This window comes from Hippopotamus amphibius, chromosome 9, assembly GCF_030028045.1.
Source record: "Hippopotamus amphibius kiboko isolate mHipAmp2 chromosome 9, mHipAmp2.hap2, whole genome shotgun sequence".
NCBI classification, from domain to species: domain Eukaryota; kingdom Metazoa; phylum Chordata; class Mammalia; order Artiodactyla; family Hippopotamidae; genus Hippopotamus; species Hippopotamus amphibius.
Window position 1 is genome coordinate 46,357,958 of NC_080194.1, and position 23,253 is coordinate 46,381,210.

Sequence of the window (23,253 nt, forward strand, 5' to 3'; positions counted from 1 at the left end):
ACCTCGGGCTTGATGGCGTGGACGCTAACGGGGCCCCACCCACTTCCTCCCGGCGCCCGTGCGGAGGGGGCGGAGCGTCGCGCTACGTCAACGGCAAGTTGCTCGCCTAAAGCCCTCACTTCCCCGCCACCCGCTCTGCCGCCTCCTCCCCTGGGAGCGGAAGCGGAGACCCTCCTCTGCGCTTTGCGGCAACGCGTGACCGTCACGTGGGGCGTGGCTTCGGAGGCGAGCGAAGGGAGGGACAAAGGCCGAGAGCGTATAGAACGCCACTCACACTTGGAGAAGAGATAACGGGACAGAGGTGCAAGCCAATCGCAGTCAGGCTTCTGGAGGCCGAGAGACTGGGGTGGAGACTTCGGAGACTGCAGTTCCAGGTGGGTGATTTCTGGGCTCTGAGGGAGGAGAGGGATGGTAGCGTCTTATTCCTGGGGACCAGGATCAGCCCCTGTGACCCACAGAGGAGAGGATTTTCTTGGCTTCGGCTGCTAATGCTGCTCCTTCGTATTCCGGGGCGGGAGAGGTTTCTGTGGCAGGAAGGGGGCTGCATGGTGCCCCCAGGAATTGTTTCCCGCTGTCCTGAGTTGCTTTTCTCCCCCACCCCCTTAGGCCAAAGCTCACCTAGACACTTCCAACCCTAGTAGCCCCTCCTGAAACCTGCCTTCGAAGGTTGGGGACAGGACATTGCGCTGCCCCCAGTGCAGGGCGCGGACCCTGCCTGAATCCAAGGCTGCTAGCGCGCAGCTAAGCAGTGTTGAGGCCATAAAGTGACTCAGGTGCTGTTTTTGCGACTGCCAAGCCTGGGCCAGAGCTCTAGGGAGAAAACTGAGGATTCTGTTGTTGAGGCACCGGTGGTTACACTGTTATAAGAGGTCCTTGCTTTGAAAGCAGCGGTTCCAAGTTAAATAATTTTAGGAGCCCTTCATAGTTACTCTGTGCCTTTGCTCAGTTATTTGCTGGTGATCAACGATCCTTGCGAGTTTTGGTCCAGGAAGAAGTTGATCTCTGTAGATGAGTATAAGTGCCCAACTTTGTGGTAGATTAAATGCCATACTGTGGGATTCAGCCGATTTGGCTGACAGGGAATGTTAACTAAAGGCCAGCAGTAGTAATTAACACAGTTATCTGCGGCTTATTTCCATCCTCTTTAAGATAGGTTCTGTTCTGTTTTCATCTTTGTTTCTGTTAACTTTTCGTCATATCATCAGCCCCCTCCAGTCATTTGCAAAGTAAATGGGATCTTGAACACATACAAACACAAATCCTCAAAGGGCTGTATGTAAAATGAAGTACTGGCTTCATATATTGATTTAGCTAATACTAAAAGCACGTGTCAGGTGCTCTATCTGCTTACAATCTGACAAAGAAGATAAAACGTATAAAAAACTACAATAAGAGAAAACGTGAAGATGTGTAAAGTATAAAGTACTGATACCCATACCAACAGTGATTGTAACTCATTTCTCCACTTTTAACTTTATGTATCTAAGCATCATATTAAAGCATTTCCATTCTTGTCTTTTTGAACTGACTTTTACAATTTTGATATATTTACTTTTCTGTTTCTAAAACACTTCTGTGTCCATTATCTCACATGTTTTTCTATGCAGTAATTTTTACTGATGGAGAAACTGAGATGAGAAAGAGAACTTGTGGAATTATTTAAACTCAGGTTTAGGAATTTATGGTCCACTCTTTATCATTCAGCTAAGCTCTGTGTAATCAATCTATAGAGCCTAATACGGGTAGGTAGTGTAGTGGTTATTTGTTCTTACTCTCTCTACTCAGAATGTTCTCTTCTCCCATCATCACATTCCTTGTTCCTCTTTGTCATTCAGGTCTCAGCTCAAATGTCATTACCAAAGAGAATGTCTCCACAGAGCATATATAAAAAGCTCACTCTTCTCACTCCGTAGCCCTCAGCCCTGAGCCTAGTACCCTAGTGGACACTCTGTAGGTTTGTTTAATTTTATCCCCTTCCCTATAGACTTTTAAAATTCTAACTTGTCTTTCAAGGCTTAGCTCAAGCCTTACTTTTTCTAAAGGACTACCACAGAGTACTTAAAAATATACATACGGTCTATATAATTCATTTGGCGATTATTCTAGTACTGCATTATGACAACTCTTCTGTTGGCCTGAATTATTTATACATGTGTTATCTTGCAAATTAGAACGTAAACTGTTCGAGGAGGATTTCATGTATACCTTGTCTTTTACAAATAGTATACTTCAGTAAATGTTTTTGATGAACTTTTACAATAGAGTTTACTCTTCGTGAGCTAATACTGATATTTGTATTCTGTCTACTTTACTTCCCTCACTTTTTTCTTAAGGAAATATAAAGTGTTCAGTTAATAGCTTGCCTAACTATATTCAGTAAACCCCAAAATGTATTACAGTATTTTTTATTACATTGGTTAAGGGGAAGAAGGACTAAAATGACAGCTCAGCAAGCTTGTGCATACTAGTCATCTCTCCAGATAGTGATCTGTGGCTTCTTAGGATTCTGAGAGACCTGTGTTCTGTTTTCAGTTCTATCACTAGTTATCTGTGTGACTTTGGGTAAATCACATAACCTCTCCCAGGTATCAGTTTCAATGGAAAAGCATCAAATGAGGTCATCTCTAAGGTTGGTGATTTTTTTAGGTAACGTTCGTTAGCTTTTTATTCTGTTGCAAAACCTTGATTTCCCCTTTTCCTTTAATTCCTGTATCTGATCTATCCCAAAGTTCTATTGATTCTACTTCTAAAATAGAGCTAAAATCTGTTTCTCTCCATCTCCAGCCTCTAGTCTAAACCACCATTATTTCTCACCTGAAATGCTGATTAGTTTTCTATCTTGCTCAAGAAAGGGAAACATTCTCTTGCTGTCTGTTCTCCATGCAGTAAGTACTCCTGAACCAGCCTGTCTTCAGAGATAAGTCTAGAATTCCATGCTCTTAATCACAGTGCTATAGGCCTCCTTAATTAGACTGAGAAGGAGGTAAGAAACCTGAGAAGTGTTGTGGCACAGAAAAGAAGGGGGACTAGTTAACAATGTGAATACTTCTGAGAGGTCAATAAGATGAAGGGAGAGAAGTTAGCATTTGACTGCAAGATGGTAGTGTGGTGACATTGACATGAGCAATTTTATTTTTTATTTTCATTTTTATTTGTATTAATTATTTATTTATTTACTTATTTTATTGAAGCATAGCTAATGTACAATGTTTTGGGTGTACAGCAAAGGGATTCAGATATATATATATATTCTTTTTCAAACAAGACATTGAATATAGGTCCCTGTGCTATACAGTAATTCCTTGTTGTTTATTTTATATATAGTAGTGTGTATCTTTTAATCCCAAATTCTCAATTTATCTCTCCCCCCCTTTTCCTTTTGGTAACCATCAGTTTGTTTTTTATGTCTATGAGCCTATTTCTGTTTTATAAATAAGTTCATTTGTATCATTTTTTAGATTCCACATGTAAGTGATATCAGGATATATTTATCCTTCTGTGTCTGACTTAGTTCTTAGTATAATAATCTGTAGGTCCATCCATGTTGCTGCAAATGGCATTATTTCATTTTTTTATGGCTGAGTAATATTCCATTATATATATACATATATACACATAAATACATATATATACATCATATATATATATACGCACACACACCATATGTATATATATACACACCACATCTTCTTTGTCCATTCATCTACCAATGGACATTTAGGTTGCTTCCATGTCTTGGCTATTATAAATAGTGCTGCTATGAACGTAAGGGTGCATGTATCTTTTCTAATTAGAGTTTTTGTCCTTCCTGGATATATGCCCAGGAGTAGGATTGCTGAATCATAAGGTAATTCCATTTTTAGTTTTTTAAGGAACCTTCGTACCGTTCTCCATAGTGGCTGCACCAGTTTATATTGCTACCAACAGTGTACAAGGGTTCCCTTTTCTCCACACCCTCTCTAGCATTTGTTATTTGTCGATTTTTTGACAGTGGCCATTCTGACCATTATGAGGTGATACTTCATTGTAGTTTTGCATTTCTCTAATAATTTGCATTTCTCTAATAATTAGCCATGTTGAGCATCTTTTCACGTACCTATGGCCATCTGTATGTCTTCTTCGGAGAAGTGTCTATTTAGGTCTTTTGCCCATTTTATGATTGGGTTGTTTGGGGTTTTTTGATATTGCATTGTATAAGCTGTTTGTATGTTTCAGAAATTAAGCCCTTGTTGTCTCATTGTTTGCAAATATTTTCTCCCATTCTGTAGGTTGAAGCTGAGATGCATTCTTATAAAATCAAGATTGGTTTTTGTGCTACTAAGAAAGAAAAAAAAAGTGCCATTTAAACTATGACACAGCTTTTCATGACTTGGAATTTTTTGTACTGCGGAAAGCCCTTTTTAAAAAAAACCCCTATCAACCTTGTACACACATTAAGAAAAAAAGTAAGCAAAATTAATTAGCTGAGATGCTAATATTCAGAGTGTAACTCTTCTAATTCACCTTCAACTCAGAGTTTCAATGTCCATGTTTTTCTACATAATATTGTTCTCTGTTATCAGGAGCATTAATGATATATCATTTCTTAAATGAGTGTCCATTTTTATCTTCAGGGTTTTCTTCCCAGACACTGATACACATCCTTCACATTTTGATGCACATACACGTAAAATGACAAATATGTTATGACTGCTATTTAACTAAAGTGATTATAAGATACCTATCAATTTCAGATATAATAAGTGTGAAAAAGTGTCTTAAAATTAGTGAAATATGATATTGAATTTACAGAATATTTTGGAGGAAAAAAATTGCCTTACAGATCTTTTACCAAGATTTAATAATTAACAATTAATAGTGTTATTGTCTGTGTGCTATTATTGATTTTAACCATTAATATTTATATACCATTTGATAACATTAATTTAATATTAATATCATTCAAGCATCACAGCAGTACAGTTTAATTGGTTTGTCCACTTTGGATTTGTCATGCTGTGTTGAGTATACGTGGCAGACTATTTTTTAACAGTTTTTATAAAAGTGAATAGCTATGTGTGGTCCAAATATATTTGAGAATACTTGAAAATTTCTAGTAAAGTTTGCTTTTTGTGACTATCTTTGTAGTGATAAGAATTTCTTTATACTTACATCATTGGATTTAATTCTTATTCATGAACAGTGAGACTCAATAATTGATTTAATCCAACACAGATCCAAATTATATTCATATTTTTAATGACAATGAACTTAATATAAAAAATTTGTGGTTGAGTTTAAGTTGATGTTCTCAAGACCTATGCCACTATGAAGAAATATAGTTTTTACCCTCTTGAAAGTCTCAGGTTTGGATACCTCTTAACTGTTTTGTTTTACATTCAACTTATTTTTGAAAACTGAGGAATCACTTATACCAAAAATAAAGGAAAATTTTCTTTGAATGTTCTAAGTGTTTTGAACAAGAATAAAACTGTAATGTCAATATAGTTTCTGATTTGAATTTATATATCATTGTCTTTTTCTTTTAATTTTTATTTTGAAATAATTACAAATATACAGGAAGTTACAAAAATAGTACAGAGAGATTACATGTATCCAGTTTCCCCAGTGGTTATATCTTATTGTCCAAATTCAAAACCAGGGATTTGACATTGGTCCAGTGTGCGTATAATTCCATGTCATTTTATCACCTGTGTAGATTCCTGTAACTATTGCCACAGTCAAGTCTCCTTTGTGCATGTCCACCTCTCCCAACCCGCCACAACAGAGTCCTCAATCCCTGGAAACTACTACTCTCTTTTTCATGCCTATAATTTTGTCATTTCGAACATATTATAGAAATGGAATCGTACAATGTGTGACCTTTTGAGATTGACTTTTTTCACTCATGATAGTGTCCTTGTAATCCATCTACGTTTGTATATACTAGTTTGTTTCATTTTAATGGTGAGTTATGCTTCATGGTATGGATGTACCACGGTTTGTATACTCATTCAGTTATTGAGCAACGTTTTGTTTGTTTCCAGTTTTTGACTATATAAATAAAGCTGCTATGAAAAGTTATGCACAGGTTTTTATGGCCATGTAAGTTTTTGTTTCTCTAGGATAAATGCCCAGGTCTCATTCTTGGGTAGTTAATGGTATATGTTTAACTCCCCACCCTCCAGTTTTATTGAGCTATAATTGATATATAACATTGTATTTTTGATGTGCGTTGTGGTTTGATATATGTATGTATTGCTGAATGATAACCACATACAATTATAGTTTTTTCTTCTGATTTGAACATGCTAGGTCTACTCACTTAGCAACTTTCAAATATTCAATACAATATTATTAACTATAGTCATCATTCTGAATGTTACATTTACAGAACTTATAACTAGTTATTTGTACATTTGGACCATGTTTGCCCAGTTCTCCCCCTACACACACACACCCACCTCTGGTTAACACCAATTTGTCCTCTATTTCTATGACTTTGGATTTTTAGATCCCACATATAAGTGACATCATACAGTATTTGTCTTTCTCTGTCTGACTTAGCATAATGCCCTCAAGGTCAATCCATGTTGTCACAACTGGCAAGATTCCTTCTTTTTAATGACTGAATAAGTTTCCTGTGTGTGTGTGTGTGTGTGTGTGTGTGTGTGTGTGTGTGTGTGTGTGGCATTTTCTTTATCCATTCATTTACACATGAACATTTAAGTTGTTTCCATTTCTTGGCTATTGTAAATAATGCTGCACTGAAATGGGGATTCAGATATCTGTTCAGGATAGTGATTTGATTTCTTTTTGATATATACCCAGAAGTTGAATTGCTGGATCATATGGTACTTCTATTTTTAATTTTTTGAGGAACCTGCATACTATTTTCTATATTGTCTGTACCAGTTTACATTCACAACAAACGTATACAAAGGTTTCTTTCCTTTCTTCCACATCCCCAACAGCACTTGTTTTTGCTTGTCTTTTTGACAATGGCCATACTGACAAGTGTGAGGTGATATATTGGGGTTTTGATTAGTATTCCCCTGTTGATTAGTGATGTTGAATACCTTTTCATGTACCTGTTAACCATTTGAATATCTTTTTTGAAAAAATGTCTATTTGAGTCCTTTCCCCATTTTTAATTGTATTATTTGGAGATTTTTTGCTATTGAGTTGTATGAGTTTGTTATACATTTTGGATAATGACAGTTTATCAGATGTGTGGTTTGAGAGTATTTTCTCCCATTCTATAGGTTGCCTTTTCATTTTGTTGATTGTTTCACTTACTGTACAGAAGCTTTTTAGTTTGCTGTACTTATTTTTGTTTTTGTTGTTTGTGCTTTAGGTGTCATATCCAAAATAATCATTGCTATTACCAACTTCAAGGAGCTTATTCCCTACTTTTCTTCTGGGAGGTTTATGGTATCAGGTTTTACATTTAAGTCTTTAATCAATTTTGAGTTAATTTTTGTGGGTATTGTGAAATAGGTATCTAGTTTCATTCTTTTACGTGTGACTATCCATTTTTCCCAACACCATTTTCTGAAGAAACTTTTTACCATTGAGTTTGTGGCTTCCTTGTCAAACATTAGTTGAACATATATGTTTGAGTCTACTTTTGGGCTCTTGTTCTCATAAGCCTATGTGTCTGTTTTTGTGCCAGTACAATACTGTTTTGATTACTATAGCTTTGTAATGTAGTTTAAAATCAGGACGTGATGTGTCTAGCTTTGTTCTTTCTCAGAATTGTTTTGACTGTTTGGTGTCCATGGTGGTTCCATATGAATAGTAGGATTTTTTTTTTTCCATTTTTGTGAGAAATACCTTGGAAATCTTGACAGGGATTGTATTGAATCTATAGGTGGCTTTGTGTAGTACAGACATTTTGATAATATTAATTCTTCCAGTCCATGAACATGGGGTATCTTTCCATTTATTTGTGTCTTCTTCAATTTCTGTCCTTAATGTCTTGTAGTTTTCAATGTGTAAGTTTTTCACCTACTTGGTTAAATTGACTCCTAAGTATTTTGTTGTTATTGATGCTATTGTAAATGGGATTGTTTTCTTCATTTACTTCTTAGTTAATTTGTTGTTAGCATATGGAAATCTGCTGATTTTTGTATGTTGATGTTGTATCCTGTAACTTTAGTGAATTTATTAGTGCTAACATTTCTTGGTGGAGTCTTCAGAATTTTCTATATATAAAATCATGTCATCTGCAAACAGAGACAGTTTTACTTCTTTGTTTCTGAACCTGGTGTCTTTTATTTGTTTTTCTTACCTGATTACTCTGGTTAGAATTTCCAGTACTATGTGAGAGTGGGTACTCTTATCCTGGTTGTGACATTAGAGGCAAAACTTTCATCCTTTCATCATTGAGTATATTTTTAGTTGTGGGGCTGTCATATATGGCCTTTATTATGTTGAAGTGCTTTCCTTCTATGCCCAGTTCATTGAGAATTTTTATCATGAATCGGTGTTAAATTTTCAAATGCTTCTTCTGTATCAATTGAGATGATCATATGATTTTTATCTTACTATTAATGTGATGCATCACTTTTATTTATTTGCATATGTTGAAGCATTCTTGCATCCCAGGGATGAATCATGGGATATGATCTTTTTAATGTTAAATTTGGTTTGCTAGTATTTTATTCAGAATTTTTGCATCTGTATTCATCAGGGATGTTGGTCTTTTGTTTTGTTGGGTTTTTTTTTTTTTTTTTTTTTGTAGTGGCCTTATTTGGCTGTGTTACCACAGTCATGTTGGTCTCATAAAACATGTTTAGTAGGAGTATTCCCTCCTCTTCATTTTTTTTTTTTTTTTTTTGAAGAGTTTGAGAAGAACTGGCCTTAATTCTTTCTTAAATATTTGGTAAATTTCACCCATGAATCCATCTGGTTCTGGACTTTTCTGCATTGGGACTTTTCTTTTGATTATGGATTTAATCTTGGAGAAATTGGACTATTCAGATTTTCTGTTTCTTCATGATTCAGACTTGGTTGGTGTACATTTCCAGGAATTTATCCATTTCTTCTGGGTTGTCCAGTTAGTTGGCATATAATTATTCATAGTAGTTTCTTATGACCCTTTGTGGTATCAGTTTTAACGTATTCTCTTTCATTTATGCTTGTATTTATTTAGGTTCTCAATTTCTCTGCCTCTTTCTGTCTCTGTCTTTCCCTCTGTCTCTTTCTCCCCTCCCCCTGGATTAGTCAAGGTAAAGGTTTGTCAATTTTGTATATTTTTTCAAAGAACCAACTCTTAAGTTTTGTCATCCTGTTTTCCGTTTATTCATTTCTGCTCTAATCTTTATTATTTCCTTACTCCTGCTAACTTTGGGCTTATTTTTGTTCTTTTTCTAGTTCCTTGAGATATAAAATTAATAAAATTAGGTTGTTTATTTGAAGTCTTTATTTTTTTCTTGGTATATATATATATTGCTATAAACTTCCCTCTTGAAACTGTTTTTGCTACATCCCATAAGTTTTGGTATGTTGTATTTCCATTTTCACTTGTCTCAAGATACTTTTATTTTTTTAAGCTCTTTATTGGAGTATAATTGCTTTACACTGTTATGCCAGTTTCTGCTGTACAACAAACTGAATTAGCTGTATTTATACATATATCCCCATATCCCCTCCCTCCCTCGACTCCTTCCCATCCTCCTATCCCACCCCCTAAGTCATCACCAGTCATTGAGTTGATCTCCCTGTGTGATGCAACAGCTTCCCACTAGCTATTTGGTAGTGTATATATATCAAGGCTACTCTATCACTTCATCAAGGTACTGTTTTAATTTTCTTATTAATTTTTTCTTGATACATTGGTTGTTCAGGAGTATGTTGTTTAATTCCCATATATTTGCCAATTATCGAGGTTTCCTCCTGATATTGATTTATAGTTTCATATGATTGTGGCCAGGAAACATAGTTGGTGTGATTTCAGTCTTCTTAAATTTGCTGAGACTTATTTTGTGGCTTAACATATATTCTAGCCTAGAAAATGTTCTGTGTGCACTTGGTAAGAATGAGTATTATGCTGTTGTTGGATGGAATGTTTGTATATGTCTATTAGGTTCATTTGGTCTATAACATTGTTCAAATAATGCTGTTTCCTTAATGATTTTCTGGATGATTTGCCCATTATTGAGAGTAGGTGTTAAAGTCACCAATTATTATTGTATTCCTGTTTATTTCTCCTGTTAATTCTGTTAGTATTTTTTAAAATATATATATTTAAGTAGTCTGGTGTTGGTTGCATAAATATTTACAATTGTTATATCTTCTTGGTGAATTGACTCCATTATCATTATATAATGCCCTTTGTCTCTTTTGACCATTTTTAGCTTAATGTCTCTTTTGTCTGATACAAATATGACTACTACTGCTTTCTTTTGATTAGCATTTGCTTAAAGTATCTTTACCCATTCCTTCACTCTCAGTCTTTGTGTGTCTTTAAAACTAAAGCAAATCTTTTGTAGTCATTTTATGGTTAGATCTTGTTTTTTGGTTTTTTGTTTTGTTTTGTTTTATCCATTCAGTCATTCTGTGTCTTTTGATTGGAGAATATAATCCATTCACATTGAAAGTAATTATTAACAGGTAAAGACTTTTATTGCCGTTTTGTTAGTAGTGTTGTTTTTTATGTTTCTGTCTTCTTTGTGACTTGATGACTTTTTGTAGTGGTGTTCTTTGACTCCTTTATCATAATAGTTTGTGTAACTACTGTAGGATTTTTTTGTTTTGTTTTTTGTTTGTTTTTTGGTTACCATGAGGCTTACATAAAATTTTATTTAATTTTTTTTAAAGCTCTTTATTGGGAAATTTCTTATGTTTTTAACATCCTACTTTAAGCTGATAACATTATTTTGATAGCATACATAAACTACATTTTTACTTCTCCCCCTTTTCCATTTTAAGTTATTGATGTTTTAGTTTATATATATTTTGTATTGTGCATCTAATATATTATTGTAGTTATAGTTACTTTTTAATGTTTACTTTTTAACTTTTAGAGTTGAATTATGTACCACCATTACAATACTAGAAAATCTGACTTTGTATATTTACCATTGCCAGTTAATTTTACACTTACATTCTTTTTTTTTTTTATGGTGTTAATTAGCATCCTTTCATTTCTGCTTGAAGAACTTCTCTTTTAGTATTTCTTTTAAGGCAGATCTAGTGATGATGAATTTCCTCAGTTTTTGTTTATTCAGGTAAGTCTTTATCTCTTATTAATTTCTGAAAGATGGCTTTACCAGTTATAGTATTCTTAATTGATGGGGTTTTTTCTTTCAATATTTTAAATATATTGCCCCATTTTCTCCAGGGCTACAAAGTTTCTGTTGAGAAATCTGCCCTTAGTCTATGGGGGGTGGTCCCTTGTATATGATGTGTTGCTCTTCTGCTCCTTTTAAAATTCTTTCTTCTCTGACTTTTGACAATGTAACTACAATGTGTCTCAGTAGCTCTTTTGGGTACAAACTATTTGGGGTTGTTTGGGCCTCATGACTCTGGATCTCCATTTCTCTTTCCAGGTTTGTACAGTTTTCAGCCATTATTGCTTTAAAAATAATTTCTGTCCTTTTCTCTTCTTCTGGGATTCTCATAATGCAAATACTATTCTTTTGATGGTGTCCTATGACTCTCATAAGCTTTTTTCACTCTCTTGCGTTTTTTTTCTCCTCCAACTGGATAATTTTAAATGCCCTGTCTTCTAGTGCATCGATTCTTTCTTCTGCTTTACCAAGTCTGATGTTAAAGCTCTCCATTGAATTCTTCAGATTAGTCATTGTGTTCTTCAACTCTAGGATTTCTGGGTTTTCTTTAATGGTATTTATTTCTTGGTTGAACTTCTTGTTTTGCTCATGCACTGTTTTCCTAATTTTGTTCAATTGTCTGTAAAGAAGCTCACTAAACTTCTTTGAGAGGATTGTTCTGAAATTTTCATACACAGTTCAGAGATCTCCATTTCTTTAGGTTAAGTTACTGGAGCTTTATTACTTTCCTTTGGTTGGTGCCACGTTGGCCCAGCTTTCTGCTCCATTGCCGTTATAAGCAGGGTGATAGGTTCGGCTACACAGCTTCCTGAGTGTTCTGGTTAGTTTTTCTGATTGGGCAGGCATGGAAGCTGTATTCAGCCCTAGGCCAGGCTTTGAATTTGCTTCCCAATCTGGAAGCAATGTGTAACAGCATTCACAGCTGGTATGGCTTGCTGGCCAAGGATTTGAATCAGGCAAAACTGCACTAAGTTCCTTGGTCAGACAGAGTCACTAGCTGGGCTCTGCAGATGAACAGAGTCACTGGCTTGGCACTCTTCTAGTGTTTCTGAGCTGCCCTGTTTCCTGGATGCTTTGGCCAGGTTTCCAGGTAAGTGGGGCTGGGGTTCCATTCAGCAATAGGTAGACCTAGGAATTAGCTTCCCTGCCTTGGCCAGCAGCAGCAGCAAAGCAGGCATCAAAACCAGCAAGGCTTATTGTTTGGGTTTCACATCAGGCAGAATTGCACATTGAGTTCCCTGGGCAAATGAGATCACCATCTTCAAAAGACAAACTAAACAGCTTTTTAAGAACTGCTAAATAATTTCCATTAGCAATATATGAGTGGCCCAGTGTCTGAATTCTCTCAAGCTTTTGGTGTTACCACTATTTTTAATATTATATTCACAATTCTAATAAGTAGTAATAGTTCACTGTGGTCTTAATTTTACATTTTCTTAGTGAAATACCTCAGAGATATACGAGGTTTGGTTCCAGACTCCTGCAGTAAAGCAAATAGTGCAATAAAGTAAGTTATATGGAGTTTTGTTTTCACTATCACACAGTGCATATAAAAGTTATGTTTATACTGTACTATTGTCTATTAAATATTCAATAGCGTTGTGTTTAAAAGAAAGCAATGTGCATACCTTAATTTTAAAATACTGTGTTTCTGAAAAATGCTGACCATCATCTGACAGCACAGGGTTGCCACAAATCATCAAAACTGCAATATATGTGAAGGGCAATAAAATGAAGTATGCCCTTAATGACTAATGATATTGGACATCTGTTAATGTGCTTATTTACCATCTGTATGGTCTCATTGGTGAAATACTTTTCATACCCTTTGCCTATTTTTTTAATTGGATTGTTTGGGTTTTTTTACTAGTGAGTTTTGAGAGTTCTTTATATATTCTAGATATGAATCCCTTATCAGATTTTGTTTGAAAATCTTTTCTCCCAGCCCATAGCTTCTCTTTTCATCATCTTAACATGGTCTTTCACAGAGGAAAAGTTTTTAGTTTTGGTAAAATTCAACCTATCAATGTTTTCCTCTATTTTATGGATTATAAGTTTCCTGTCACGTCTCAGAACTCATTGACTAACATCTAGTCACAAAAATTTTCTCCTATAATTTCTTTCCTCCAAAAGTTTTATAGTTTCAAATTTTATGTTTGAATTTATGATGCGTTTTGAGTTTTTTTTTATATGAAGTGTAATGGTTAAATCAAGGTTTTTGCTTATTTGTTTTTTTGGTTTTTGCCCATGGGTATCCATTTGCTTCAATATCATTTACTTCAGTACTATTCATTGAATTGCTTTTGAACTTCAGTCAAAAATCAGTTGACTTTGCTTGAGTGGGGCTATTTCATAGTCATATATTCTGTTCCACTGATCTAATGTGTTAATCTGTTTACCAGTATCACACAGTCTTGATTATTGTACCTAAGTTTTGAAGTCAGATAGACTGACTCTTCTCGAATTATTATTTTTTCAAAATTGTGTTAGCTATTCTGCTTTTCTTGTCATCCCATATATGTTTTAGAGTAAACTTATCTATATCTCAAAAAAAAAAAAATCTTTCTGGGATTTTGATAGCAATTGTACTGAACCAGTATAATCAATATGGGAAGAATTGACATACTTACTCTGTTGATTTTTGTAATTCATGAACCTGGCATCTCTCTCCATGTATTTAGATTTCTTTGATATCTTTTATCAGCATTTTGTAGTTTTCAGTGTACAAGTCCTGTATGTATTTTGTTAGGTTTATACTTGTAAATTTCTCTGTCTCGCTTTCTATACCTCCCTCACTCATTATTGTAAGTGGTAGTATCTTTTAAATTTTGGTTTCCATGCATTCATGGCTATTTTATAGAAAAAGAATTGATTTTTGTATGTTAACATATCCTGTGGCATTGTTGAACTTATTTGTTATGTATATAATTTTATGGATTACTTGGGTTTTTCATAGACGATTTTGTAGTCTATAAATAGAGAGTGTTTATTTATTCCTTTCCAATATGTATGCTTTGTGTAGGATTTTTTTGCATTGATGTGCTGGCTAGAGCTTCCAGTACTATGATGAAGAACAGTGGTAAGGGTGGATATCCTTGTCATTTTTCTCATCTTAGAGTGAAGGCAGTCTCTCACCATTTGGTATAATGTTAGCAATAGGTTTTATTGTAGATGTTCCTTACCAAGTTGAGGAAGTTCTTCTTTATTCCTTGTTGACTGAGTTTTTCTTGTTAATAGGTGTTCGATTTTTAAATGCTTTTACTGTGTTGATATGATCATATGATTTTTTTCTTTCAGTGGTGGATTACATTGATTGATATTTGAATATTGAAGTACTCTTACATCACTGGATATGGTTGTAGTATAAATTTCTTTTATTTATTGCTGAACTATTTTTACATCATATTTGTCTTTTTTTATTTTTGTAGTAGTGTCCTTGGGAGGCTATACAGTAAAACTGATTTCATAAAATTAGTTGGGAAGTATTCCCTCTTTTATATTTTGGAAGAAATTGCATATATTTGGTATTCATTCTTTAAACTTTTGGTAAATTTAATTTACTTAATAGTAGCATGGCTGTTCAGATCTTGTATTTCATCTTGAGTGAGTTGTGGTAATGTGTATTTTTTGAGGAATTAGTCCATTTCATCTGTACTGTTAAATTGTTATGTGTAGAGTTGTTCATAGTATTCCCTTATCCTTTTGATTTTTTCAAAGTCTGTAGTAATTCCCTTGTGTCATTCCTGATATTAATAATTTGTGTTTTCTCTCTCTTATTCTTTCTTTGTCTGTATTGCTAGAGGTTTGTGTACTTTATTGAACTTTTCAAAGAGTAAGCTCTTTATTTCATTGATTTTTCTCTGCAATTTTAAAATTTCAATTTCTTAGATATTTGCTCTATTATTTCTTCTCTTTTGTCTCATTCAGTTTATTTTTCTCTTCTTTTTCTAGTTTTCTTGAGGTGGGAGCTTAGGTTATTGGAGATCTTTATTCTTTCTTAACGTAAGCATTTACTGATATAAAATTTTCTCTCATCATTGTTTTAGTTACATCTCACACATTTGAATATGTTGTATTTTCATTTTTATTCAACTCAGTGTATTTTTTTTTTACTTTCCCTTGACACTTTCTCTTTGCCTCATGGATTGTGTTACTGCCTCAAGAAGTGTGTTACTTCATTTGTAGGTGCATGGAGATTTTGTTCTTTATTCATTTTTTTATTGGAGTATAAATGCTTTACAACAGTGTGTTAGTTTCTGCTGTATAATAAAGTGAATCAGCTATATGTATACATATATCCTATCCCTCTTGGACCTCCTTCCACCCACCCCCCCCCCACCATCACACCTGTCTAGGTCATCACAGAGCATGGTAATATGCAGCAGGTTCCTACTAGCGATCTGTTTTACACAAAGTATATTTATATCACATCTAATCTCCCAATTCATCCCACTCTCTCCTTCCCCCACTGTTTCCACATGTCCATTCCTTATGTCTGTGTTTCTATTCCTGCTCTGCAAATAGGTTCATCTGTACTGTTTTTCTAGATTCCACATACACATGTTAACATATGATATTTGGGGCTTCCGTGGTTGCACAGAGACTAAGAATCTGCCTGCCAATGCAGGGGGCATAGGTTGGGGCCCTGGTCCAGGAAGATCCCACATGCTGTGGAGCAACTAAGCCCTTGTGCCACAACTACCAAGCCTGTACTCTAGAGCCTTTGAACCACAACTACTGAGCCCCCCTGCTACAACTACTGAAGCTCTTGCACCTAGAGCCCGTGCCGCACAACAAGAGAAGCAACTACAGTGAGAAGCCTTTGCACAACAACGAAGTGTAACCCCCACTCACTGCAACTAGAGAAAGCCCACACATAGCAATAAAGACCCAATGCAGCCATAAATAAATAAATAAATGCATGATATTTGTTTTTCTCTTTCTGACTTACATTACTCTGTATGACAGTCTCTAGATCTGTCCATATTTCTACAGAACAAATTTCATTCTTTTTTATGGCTGAGTAATATTCCATTATATATGTACCACATCTTTATGTATTCATCTGGCAGTGGACATTTAGGTTGTTTCCATGTCCTGGCTATTGTAAATAGTGCTACAGTAAACATTGAGGTACATGTGACGTTTTGAATTATGGTTTTCTCAGTGTATATGCTGAGTAGTGGGATTGCTGGGTCATATGGTAGTTCTATTTTTAGTTTTTTAAGGAACCTCCATACTGTTCGCTATAGTGGTTATAGAGAACATTTACATTCCCACCGACAATGCAAGAGGTTTCCTTCCCTTTTCTCCACACCCTCTCCAGCATTTATTATTTGTGAATTTTTTTATGATGGCTATTCTGACCTATGTGAGGTGATACCTCATTGTAGTTTTGATTTGCATTTCTCTAATAATTAATGATGTTGGTAGCTTTTCCTGTGCTCCTGGACATCTGTATGTCTTTTTTGGAGAAATGTCTATTTAGGTTTTCTACCCATTTTTTGTTTGGGTTGTTTGTTTTTTTGATAATCCTTTGAGATTAATCCTTTGTCCGTTGCTTCATTTGCAAATGTTTTCTCCCATTCTGAGGTTTGTCTTTTTTGTCTTGTTTATGGTTTCCTTTGCTGTGCAAAAGCTTTTAAGTTTCATTAGGTCCCATTTGCTTAATTTTATTTTTGTTTTCATTACCCTAGGAGGTGGATCAAAACAGATCTTGCTGTGATTTATGTCAGAGTGTTCTTCCTATGTTTTCCTAGAAGAGTTTTATAGTGTCCAGTCTTATGTTTAGATATTTAATCCATTTTAAGTTTGTGTGTATGATGTTAGGGAATGTTCTAATATCATTCTTTTACATGTAGCTATGCAGTTTTCCCAGCACTACTTATTGAAGTGGTTTTTTCTCCATTGTATATTCTTGCCTTCTTTGTCGTAGATTAGGTGACCATAGGTGTGTGGGTTTGTCTCTGCGCTTTGTCTCCTGTTCCATTGACTATATTTCTGTTTTTGTGCCAGTACCATACTGTCTTAATTACTGTAGCTTTGTAGCGTAGTCTGAAATCAGGGGGTTTGATTCCTCCAGCTCCATTTTTTCCCCTCAAGATTGCTTTGGCTATTCAGGGTCTTTTGTGTTTCCATGCAAATTGTAAAATTTTTTTGTTCTAATTCTGGAAAAAATGCCATTGGTAATTTGATAGGGATTGCATTGAATCTATAGATTGCTTTGGGTAGTATGGTCATTTTCACAATGCTGATTTTTCCAATCCAAGAACATGATATATCTCTCCATCTGTTTGTGTCATGATTGATTTCTTTTATCAGTGTCTTATATTTTTCTGAGTGCAGGTCTTTTGCCTCCTTAGGTAGGTTTATTCCTAGGTATTTTACTCTTTGCTGTTGCAGTGGTAAATGGGATTATTTCCTTAATTTCTCTTTCTGATCTTTCATTGTTACTGTATAGGAATGCAAGAGATTTCTGTGCATTAATTTTGTATCCTGCAACTTTACCAAATTCATTGATTAGTTCTAGTACTTTTCTGGTGGCATATTTAGCATTTTCTATGTATACTATCATGTAATCTGCAACAGTGACCTTTTTACTACTTCTTTTCCAATTTGGATTCGTTTTATTTCTTTTCCTTCTCTGACTGCCATGGCTAGGACTTCCAAAAGTATATTGAATAAGAGTGGCGAGCATGGACACCTTCGTCTTGTTCATGACCTTAGAGGAAATGCTTTTAGTTTTTCACCATTGAGAGTGATGTTTGCTGTGAGTTTGTCATATATGACCTTTATTCGGTTGAGGTAGGTTCCCTCTATGCCCACTTTCTGGAGAGTTTTTATTGTAAATGGGTGTTGAATTTTGTCAAAAGCTTTTTCTGCATCTATTGAGATGATTGTATAGTTTTTATTCTTTAATTTGTTAATGTGGTGTATCACATTGATTGACTTGTGTTTATTGAAAAATCCTTGCATCCTGGGATGGATCCCACTTGATCATGGTATATGATCCTTGTATGTGTTGTTGGATTCTGTTTGCTTGTATTTTGTTGAGGATTTTTGCGTCTGTGTTCATCAGTGATGTTGGTCTGTATTTTCTGCTTAATGTGATATCTTTGTCTGGTTTTGGTATTGGGGTGTTGGTGGCCCCATAGAACGAGTTTGGAAGTGTTCTTTCCTCTGCTGTTTATTGGAAGAATCTGAGAAGGATAGGTTAGCTTTTCTCTAAATATTTGATAGAATTCACCTGTGAAGCCATCTGGTCCTGGATTTTTGTTTGTTGGGAGATTTTTAATTACAGTGTCAATTTCATTATTTGTGATTGGTCTGGTCATATTTTTGTATTCTTCTTGAGGGTCTGTCACCATCCCTGTTGCTCCCCTCACCATTGGTGGGACCCTCTAGGCATGGGAGCTCCTCCCTTCCCCCAGGCATCCTGTTTTGCATCCACTTCTCCTCCCCCCTCCGTCCCCCCCATGTCCTACCAGTCTTTCATGGGTTCCTCTCATCCCCTTAGGTGTCTGTGGATCCCCACTAATGCCTGGTTGCTCTTTTTCCTTGTCCTTTGCCTAAAGAGGTCAGGTTTTTCTTGGAGCTCTTTATGTGTGTGCCCATTGGTGTTCAGTGTTGTCACCTTCTTCAGTATCTGTGATATATTAGGCAAAAAATAAAACCCAAGGAACTCATCACTGTCTTGTTCCTTGGGTCCCAAGTTCACTAGCCAGCCTGCCTGCTTCTCCTCATTTGTCACAGTCTGTGTATATTTGTGATATATATTTTTATATATGTCCAGGGTTTTTAGTTGTACTTAGCAGGAGAAACAGGAAAGTATGTCTACTGTACTAATGCAGAGGTCTCATTTTTTATAGGAGTAATATTTATAAGAATTAAGTGTTGTGTGAGTCCCATGGCCCAGTGCCTGACCCTTGGTACTGGCTCTATAAATGTTAGCTCTTATTATTATCATATATGCCTTTCTTATTCAGAATGACCTTAAATTGTCATGGTAACTTTTCACTAATACATTTTGTGAATAGTTGGATCTTTTGAGCACTGATATTACTTTCTGAGCGTTCATTTGCTGTTAAAATCCAGGGTCAGAATAGTATTAAAAAGAGCACGGCCTTTGAAACAAGCATGTTTCTGTTAGTTTTGTGTTTTAAACCTCACTGTTTAATCTCAGCCTTAATTTCCCATTTTGAAAAAGACATTATTAATACAAGTCTTAAAGGATTATGAGTATTGAATGAAATAACTGTATGAATTACTTATTATAAATTCTAATATTTTCAGGTTTATTATATCACAGAAAAACTATGAAAATTGAGCCTCTAACCATTCATTTGTTTGTCAATGTTTACTTGTTAACAGAAATGGAAGTCTCACCATATAGTATTATTCTCTCATTTATTGGTTTAAAGGTCCAAAAAGATTTGCTTTGATAGGGATGTAAGTGCTTAATTTAGGTTGTTGTAATCATTATCAAAAATTTCCCTCCATATCTCTCCTTTCTTCTCAGTGTATTAACATGCTCAAACTTATCCCACTAAAGCAAAACAAAATTCCTTAGAATTGCTCCTCTAGTCCCAACCTCACTGATCTTAAAAAAAAAAAATTGTACAAAATTTGTTCATTATTCCCTCTTAAAACCACTGTAATCTGGCCTCTCCCACCCCACTCTCAAATCATCAATGACTTCTTTTCAGTCCTTACCTTACCTAACCTTTCTCAGCTTTTGATAATATGGGAACTACTTCATTCTTGAAATCCTCTTCCTTTGGCTTCCACCATCTTGCCTAATTTTCTTCCATTTCTCTCCCTGTTCTTTATTTTTTCCTCAGCTGTAGAATTTTTTCACCTGTGTCTTCTACAGATTGTATTTTTCATTATATTTTCAGTTCTTCTAGACTGTCACCTGGTATGTAGCAGATGCTGCATAAATAATTCTTCAACTTAAATTGTCTATCCCTTATTCTTGGTGTTCCATCCTTGGCCCACTTCTCTACTAATTCTACTTATCTTCCTTGGTTGATTTTTATTAATTTCAATGGCTTTAGTTATCTTGTGGATCAGTTCCCTCTTTCCCTTTCATATATTTTCCAGTGCCCTTTCTCTTTGATAGTGCTTATAATTGTTGATTAAGTAAAGTCTATTTATAGAAATTTACCCAAGCCAAATTAATGAAAGAGGACATTTCAGCTTCTCTGCTTGACCATTCTACATAGAGTAAACAAGGAGAGCTTTAACTTTTAACCATTTTGCAAAAGTGAATACCTGTGTGTAATGCTAATGTGTTAGTTTGATACTTGAAAATTTCTAATAAAGCTGTTTTACTTATATTACTAATTATAGAAGTAAAAATTACAGTATATATATATCATTGGGTTCACTTCCTACCTATGAACTATGAGCCTCAGTAACTGACTTAATCCAAGTTCCAAGTTATTTATTTATGTATAACTTGGTCTAAATAATTAGGTATAAGTTATACATACACACATATACAGTGGTATTTAAAAGTATTGTAAATCATGTCACTTTTATTCAACATTGTACAGGAGATCTTAGCTACTACTGTAGTACAAAAAAAGAAATAAAATTGGTAAAAAATAAGAAAGAAAAGCAACCTCAGTATTTGCAAACGATGTAATTTTTGTGCAGAAAACACTAAAGAATCAACAGATAAATACTTAGATTAGTAAGTGTGCTTATTGAGTTGCTGGAATTAAAATTAATATGCATCAATTAAGATAATCCTGTTGTAATAGCTACATCTCAGTGGCTTAACAAAATTAAAATTGGTTTTTCATTAGGAAAAAGTGTTCGAATTTTTTAAAATTAACGTTCTCATTACCATTGCCAGTGAACATGTATATTTGTCCCATTAAATAGTAAGCTCCATGAGAATAGGAGCCACATCTTTGTTACTCATGGCTGTAATCTTAGCAGAATGATCTTTCTAAAATGTAAATCCAGTGGTATAATGCCACTCCTTCTTAAAAGTTTTCTAAATATTCCTCATTATCTATAGGATGAAACCCAAGCCCCCTTGCATTATGTATGTAAGACTTTGCATGAGCCATTCCCTGTTTTACCACTTAAGCTTTTTTTACCCTATCCCATGTCCTCAACTTTGTATTTCTCCAAAGGGGCCATAATAACTCATTTACCCATGCCTTTGCACTTATAACTTAATTTTTTCTCTTACAAATGCCTTTCTCATCTTCCTTGGTAACCATTTTTCTTTTTCTTTTACTTTTTGACAGCTCAATTATCATACTCATCATAATGGCTTCCTCAGTCCTCTTCGCCTCTCTATTTTGTCCTCTCCACCCCCAAAGCATGTCTGAATGTTGTCCTCCCTCTGTGCTTCCATAACGCTGTTCATATCTCTGTTGTGATCCTTATACAGTTTACTTATTTCTCTCCACACTAGCCTATAAACCTGTAGGAGCAGGGATCCGGTGCCCCATTTATCTTTATATTCCCAAATGTATGCACAGGTTTGAAACCCAGAAGATTTTAAATAAAAGTTTATAGAATATACAAGATCAGTGTTGAGCTGTAGGGGCAATTCAAGTGAAAATGATGAAAGCTTAAACTAAAAGAATGACAGTAAGGATGGAGAGAAATGGTTTTAAAATGGATGTATATGGTTGGTGAAAGATGACTTCCAAGTGTCTGGCTTGGGAAGTATAGAGGCCGTTCATCTAGATGAAAAATAGAAAAATAATGGAGTTATGGGGGAAAACCAGCATGATAGTACTTAAATTTTGGTAGTTTCCAGTGGAATTATGACCACATTAAAGAATTGGAAAGTAGAGATACTCTTAAATGTCCAATAAGACTATATATTTTTTAAATTTTTATTTATTTATTATTTATTGGCTGCGTTGGGTCTGCATTGCTGCACATGGGCTTTCTCTAGTTGTGGCGAGTGGGGGCTACCCTTTGTTGCAGTGCGTGGGCTTCTCATTGCAGTGGCTTCTCTTGTTGCAGAGCATGGGCTCTAGGCTCATGGGCTTCAGTAGTTGTGGCACATGGGCTCACTAGTTGTGGCTCGCAGGCTCTTAAGCACAAGCTCAGTAGTTGTGGCGCACGGGCTTAGTTGCTCCACAGCATGTGGGATCTTCCCACACCAAGGATCGAACCCCTGTCCCCTGCATTGGCAGGTGAATTTTTAACCACAGCACCACCAGGGAAGTCCCTAAAATTATATTTTTAAATTAAAATTAAATTGTAGAAAAAAATTTTATGTATACACACACATAATCAGTCACATACAGAATGAAAGTATTATGAAACAAGTACTCAATATCTACCCATATCCTTTCCTTCATCTCTCCATGATTAGATGGCTTGGAGGTCAGTGAAGTAATTTCTGCTTTAAATCATCCCATGTAGATCACATATCCTTGCCAACACCTATAATCCAAAACTTTGAGGGAACTTTTAAAAACACAGAATAACCTAAACTTAGAGGAGATAAATTTATGTTTTCATCTTCAGCATCTAACTTCCTCTAATAAAGAAGGATTTAAATACATATCTTTAAATGGATGAGAATTTAGAGCAGTTCCAACAGGTGTCTAGGTGATATGGATTGAGTCTCTCAACCAATTCAGTGATTCTTTGAGGCAAGCCATGGAGAGACCCTACATTGCTGTTACAGATTATTGATGTTCCAACCCATTGCTAGACTTGAGAAATAGACCAGGAGTAACACCCTGGCCTCATTGTGTTGTTGAGAAGATGACTTCGATCCTTTGTACAGCATTAACTCATGTTTCTCTGTCTAGTGTAGATGATGCTGGTTACCTGCTCTGTTATACTGCCCTTTTGTGTATTCTAAATATTCCCTGGCTAGTCCCTTTAAGTATTCCTTTCTATCAGCATGGAGTCAGAAAGAGGAGGCTGGATCAATTTTCCACCAGTTGTCTGTTCTTTTCATTGATCCTGATACTCCATAAAAAAGTAC

The 23,253-nt window shown here is 35.3% G+C and overlaps 1 protein-coding gene across 7 annotated transcripts in view; it reads left to right on the plus strand.

The window, feature by feature from the left end:
- The first annotated feature begins 16 nt into the window (after positions 1–16).
- Positions 17–23,253, plus strand: part of KBTBD3 (kelch repeat and BTB domain containing 3) — a 39,259-nt gene continuing 16,022 nt past the window's right edge. For 3 of the 7 annotated variants that reach the window (XM_057748508.1, XM_057748509.1, XM_057748507.1), the window contains exon 1: positions 17–374. The gene's annotated coding sequence lies outside the window, so the exon portion shown is untranslated. Of the gene's footprint in view, positions 375–4,268; positions 4,446–12,751; positions 12,784–23,253 lie in introns of those variants that run through there. The other 4 variants (XM_057748506.1, XM_057748513.1, XM_057748510.1 and 1 more) reach the window with 3 other exon arrangements.